The sequence below is a fragment of the Alexandromys fortis genome, unplaced genomic scaffold (genome assembly GCF_014885135.2).
Source record: "Alexandromys fortis isolate MF-2015 unplaced genomic scaffold, M_Fortis_MF-2015_v1.1 scaffold_16, whole genome shotgun sequence".
Lineage (NCBI taxonomy): Eukaryota > Metazoa > Chordata > Mammalia > Rodentia > Cricetidae > Alexandromys > Alexandromys fortis.
Genome location: NW_026067893.1, coordinates 14,602,362 through 14,608,361, shown reverse-complemented (window position 1 = coordinate 14,608,361; position 6,000 = coordinate 14,602,362).

The window sequence follows — 6,000 nt, the reverse complement described above, 5'->3', positions numbered from 1 at the left end:
GTCAGAGGTGGGGAGTCGGAGGGGAGACACACTCTGTTGCCGAAGGCCTGCCACGTCCTAGTGAACTGTGTCACCTAAGGATGAGAGGCCCGGCCTGGGACACTGAAAAAAGAAAGCCCCTGGGGGCAACAGGAGAGCTTGGAGTCTGTTGGTGGGGGAGGAAGGGAGGTGAGGGGTGAGTCCCGTTAACGGGACAAAGTGGTGGGTGACAGAAGGGCTAAGGACGGAAGAGGCTGTGTCTCTGCACTCCACTCCGGCCGAGGCACCCACCCCGGGTTCGTTATTACCGCACTGGGAAGTCCGCAAGCCGCCCAACTTTCTTCTCTTTAATGAGCCCTAGAAGAAGAGGCTGCCCTGGAGGGGTTTGTTCATTAAAGATGTAGCTGGAGGAATATTGTCTCATTAATTATCTGGTTTTAATTACACTCCTACCCTTTGAATCTGGAGATGGGAAAAGTTGATTTGATGGCACCGCCCCCTTTAGCTTAAAGAGTCGGGACCAGGGAAGGGACCAGGAGGGGGCATAGGGACTGTGTGTGCCCAGGAGTGTGTGGGTGATTGTCCTCAATATGTCTGGTGAGAATCTAGCACATGGCGGGGTGGGGTGCTCTATGCCTTAGTTCATGTAGGGATGCAGCCTCTCTGTGAATCTGAAAATGTGCGTGACCACGTGTGCCTCCGAGGCTGTGTGGACGTGACTTGGATGCCTATGTGCGCTCCCATCCTGCGTGTGGTTCTGTGCGTTGGCGTGTGCATGTGCGTGGCTGAGTGTGTCTACAGACAGGCCTGAGCTCGGGTGTCTAAGTGAGCAAGAATGTGACTGGATAGCTGTGTGTGTCTAAGACAGTGGCCTCCTGCCCATGAGTTCAAGTGACAGTGTCTGGCAGTGTTTCTGGGACTCTGCTGGGCCTCTGAGTGATGTGGGGGGCCTCTGTGACTGAAATGTTCCGTGAGGTCTACTGCACCAAGGACGTTGCTTATTTTCCCAGGGTCCCTAGGGCTAGGGTGCCACCTGGAAATCATGGTCCTTTGGGGGGGTATTTAAGGGGGTGTTCCTCCCTGCCTTGTCCCTTGTCAGGCTGGTGTGGCACTAGAGTGGGGGCCGTTTTCCCTTTAAATCGAGGACACTTTGACAGGGGACATTAAGGACCCGGCTGCTCAGGCTGAGCAGATCATAAAACCGGACAGGCAATTTCTGCTCCCGCCAAATAGCCGGGCAAACTCGTTCTGCATCTTTGGTTTTAATGCACTAAACTGGCAGCTAAGCAGGGAGCGAGCAAAGGAGGGGGTGGGGAGGCCCCCACATACACCGGCACACACACACCGGCACTCACACCAATGCCCCTTCACACCCTGTGCCCCGTGCCCAGCCCTGACCCCCCCACTGGCAGAATTATCAACTAGAATTTGATTAATATGCAAATCGCAGGCAAACAGCTCCATATAATTCTTTCAGTGGAGAGTAATTAATCACCAGTTAAAGCAAATTAATACATATATCAATTTTGTCAGAAACATGCTTAGTTCAATCGCCCGTAAAATTGAAGTTTGAAGTATTAAGAGGCTCTGCAGAAACGCCAGGACTAAAACTTTCAAATTGATCCTATTTAGTAATCAATCAGGCTCTCCCCTCAGGTTAATCTGCCTAATTTTTCATCTCAAATCATACACTTTACTGACACGCCATCTAGCAAACAGTCGATAAAAAGTTAACAAAAATGATAACGACTCCAGCCACAGTCATTGTGCAGAGCGGTGGGCGGCGGGCGGCTTGGATTGCATTTCCAGGGTGGTTGGGGATTTGGTTTTCTCCTGGACCAAGGACTGGGAGCTCCCCCCAGACAGCAGCCTCCCTGCCCCACCACCCTGTCGTGTGACAGCAGCCCGAGAAGCACACTACAACACTGGCGACATTTCCACCAAAGTCACTCAGACAGCCAGCTCCCTCTCCACTCTTGTGCCTGCCAGAATTATCAGGAAGCCTGCCTTCCGTGCTTCCGGTAACTATGGCCGGAGCCTCTCCCCTGGCTTGTGTTGTGTGTAGAAGGGCTGAGAAGCGGTGATGTCCTCGGTGGTGTTGCGCACGCGTTAGCTGCAATGCTTATCTGTTTATTCCCTCTCCTCCCCACTTTCTTCCTTTTTTTTTTTTTTTTCATTTTGTTGTTGTTTGGTTTTTTGGAGACAAGGTCTTGCTCTGTTGCTCTATTAGGCCTGAAACTCACTATTGAGCCACAAGCTGATTTCAGACTTGTGATCCTTCCTCAGCCTCTGCCTTCCAAGTGAGTCCTGGGATTACAAGCAAACACCACCAAGGCCCCTGTGTGTTTAATTTGTGCACAGGTTACCGGCTGTCTGAATTTGGATGGATGTGCCATCCTACTCAGAGACACTTTGTGTCCAGAATCCTGTGTGTCCGTATTGCTGGGTGTGTGTGTTGTATGTATCTTCATTGTTTGGGGGCTGTGAGTTACAGTGCTCTGTCTTGGCTGTGGGACTGCTTGGCCCACTCTGCATAAACATGCAAAGACCTCAGGAATCTGGGTGCAAAGGTTTCCTCACAGACCTCAGGAGCAGAGATAACCTCTAAAGACCCAGACTTTTAACCTTGAACACCTTGGAACAGATTGGAGGGGTTACTTCTTGCCCCTAGTCTGATCCTCTGTACTGAGCAGGGATGTGGAAGAGGAGAGAAAAGCCCCTGTTGCTTGGCAGAAGGGACTCTCAGTCCTGACTCTCCCCACTACATAGAACCCTAGACCCAGAACCCAGAGCTCCTGAGTGCTGGAAGGGTCAGGGAGCACACACTCAGCCAGAAGTACCTGTCTGCCCTGCACTCAGAGGTCACATCCACACCCAGATGCAGTTACAAGGCACACAGAGAACTGAGACCTCCCCCAGACAGACGGTCACAGCCCAGGTACTGTGCTTCCCTCAGCACACCAGGACATCGGCAGCGTTTTCACCAGCAGCTCTGTTTGTAACCAACTTTCTTTTCCTGAAGTACCCACTGAACTTGCAAACAAGGAGAAGCATCTAGCTCTCCCTAGGAAGCCCTGTAGATGCTGTTATGTCTACAAACGCACAGCCATGCATACATGGCATACACCAGATTCCAAACTTACATCAAGCCTTGTTGACAGCTCTTCCCTGCCGCCTCTGCACGTATATGCACACAATTGTCATGTGTGCTCTTCCAGTTTGGGCAGAGCTGAGCCCCCACAGGGAACCGGTGAATTGGAGGGGACCTAGCCCTTTGCAGCTATATATACTTCTGGGACTTAGGTTCAGCCTAGTAATCAAGTTGAACAGAAGGGGGTAGGTAGATAAGGAAGCCATTCAGGACAGCAAAGAATACCACTCCCTCTTCAACCTGTTTTCAAAGAAGCAGAGCCTACACGGTGCTGTTCCTCAGTGGCCTCCACTGCCCTCAAAGTAGACTCACGGCCCTTCAAAAGTTCGCTAGACCACCATCTACCCAGCTGTTCACCTCTTGTGGGCTACGTTTTACTTCAGGCTAGGTACCTTCTCCCCTTTCCCCTCATCTTGTACTTGAACATCTATCTGCCTGAGCCATGCTGGCCTAGCAGTTTCGAGCTGGGATTCTAGCTGCGTGTACTTCAGTTCCACCCCAGTGCTCTCCCCTGGCTCTCAGCTCACACCAGCTGTGTACACAGCCTAGTGGTGCTCACCCACGGGTCCCACCCACCGCAGGGGTAGCCTCGCTCTTTTCCTCTCCTCAGCACCAATTCAGTCACACATAGTTGCGTACACTAGTTTATGATGATTGGTTGCGCAGGCCATGGAGGTACTCTCCCAGTCACCCCCAGTTGCACACGCTCTGCTGCCATCAATCAGCTGTACATGTTCAGTTTCTGGTTGCACACTTGCGATGACACACTATTCAGAAATGCACCGTTGTTGGTCTCAGTGCAGTTCAGCACGCGCGCGCGCGCACACACACACACACACACACACACCAGCACCAAGTGTCTTTCAGGACTGGCAGCTGTGGGGAAGAGAAAGAATGGGTTGCCAACAGCAGCCGAGAGCCTGGGAGGGTAAAGATGGGGCCCCAAGAGAAACTGAAGATGGGAGGTGCCTCCGTCCAGAATTTACTCTCCCACCCCCACAGGGAACAAAGCCCAGGAACTTCGGTTTCCTTCACTTCAGTACTAAGTGCCTGTTCGTTGGGAGGCTGGGTCTGTGGCTTCACCCTGGGGCACAGGCTCATATACCTGCACGGGAATATTCTAGAGATACAGCGTTTTACCCCCGCGTCCCAATGGCGCCGCCTAGCTCCGCTAGCTTTCCCCTTTAGGAAGTTCATGGAATTCACTATTGTACACAAGCAGTCAGCCCTCCTCACTTTTGCCCACTCAGGTCCCCTGTCCCCTTCCCCTCTGGCCTCGCATCTCTTGATCTCACCTACACTGGCCTCTTATCTGACAGTTTCTCTCACATCTTTGAGGCTCCCTGTGTCCCTGTGTTTGGGGAGCAAATGTGCTTCCACCACAAATGTTTTCTGGGTCCCAAGAAGGGGGTGTTTGTTGGGGGATAAGGAGAAAAGCCCCGGTGTCCCTGGGTTCTGGTGTCTGAGTGCCAGCAGGGCTGGGTGAATGAACTTTCCTGGACCCGTTGGCTCAAAAGGGTGGGGAGGAGGGGGGGTCCCCGCGGCAACCGGCAGGGGCGGAGGGGAGACGGGCGGCCCCAGCCCGTCCCTTTCAGGGGGGACTCATGCATCAAACTTCAATTTTCCGGACGATTGAATTAGTGATTTTTTTTCTCCTGAACTAAAATACACTTAAGTCTTTGGGATTAATTACCACGTTCTGGTCCCTCAGACTGGAGTATTACTTATCGGAGCTGCGTCTGACACTGGCCCGACACCTCGTAAAATAAGGAACTGCGCCTCCCGGCCTCACCCAACGCGCCGACCGCCAGGCCACCGCGCCGGGAAAGGCGGAACCGCAGGCGCAGAGGAGGCACGCTCCGGCCGCGCAGCTCGACCTGTCACAGCGAGGAGGGGGCTCCAGTCCACGGAATCGGTCGCGTTCGGGTCTCAACAAGACTCAACAAGACAAGGTCAGGGACGCAACCGAGAAGGAAGAGACAAATACTTTCCTTTGGTCATCCAGGAACCGAAAGTGGGTCCGCACAGGGCCAGGATTCCCAAGGAAACAAATTTGCCTTGGTCGCAAGCCGTAAGAGAACTCTAGGCGAAGGGTCGAGCCTTAACGAACTTCGCCTAGAGTGAGAGTAGAATCCGCGGCCCTACACATGGCCCATGTCACCTTCAGACACGAAGAAGAAACAGGCAAAGTACAAGGCCAGCTCGCCCAGAGCCCACTCCTGAACGTGCTAACAGCACACAACCTCACTAGAGACAGGCACCCTGTGAGAGCCTCTGGGGTGTCACCTGGAGTTCAAGGCCTTCTTGCGTCATAGGTCTCAAAGGCAAGACCTGGGTGGTGGCCAAGGCCATTTGAGCTCCCCTGGACCGCATGCTGGTATCAGACAGCTAAGAAGATGGCCGGCTAGAGTCCCGGCCTCCCAGTATTGAAGCCCCTTAGCCCTCACCCACGATTAGAGGCTTCCCCACAGTCTGTTGTTTGCTTGACCCAGCCTAGAAGTCAGTGACTGGAGTCAGGCCTGGGTAAGCTCACCCTGGCGCGCCTCAGAAACCCAGGGTCAGCGGGCAGAAGCACGCTCTGACAGCAGAGTGGCTTTGACACTCCAGTATGCTCCCCCCCCCCAAACTCTGTTGACCGGGGCTCCGGTGCTGAAGTACACCTCTCTCTCTCTCCCTCCCTCCCTCCCCTCCACACGGTCACTCTTTTCTTCCTTTCGAGGCCACAGACACAACGAATTACTTCCGTCTCTCAAGGCCTGAGTCTTCTGCCTCCTCCTCCAAGAAGCCATTGCCACCCTAGAGCCCGAAGCTGGGAGCTGGGTCTCAGCCTTTGGCAAGCAGCACTCCCCTTATGGTCGACGAGGACGATT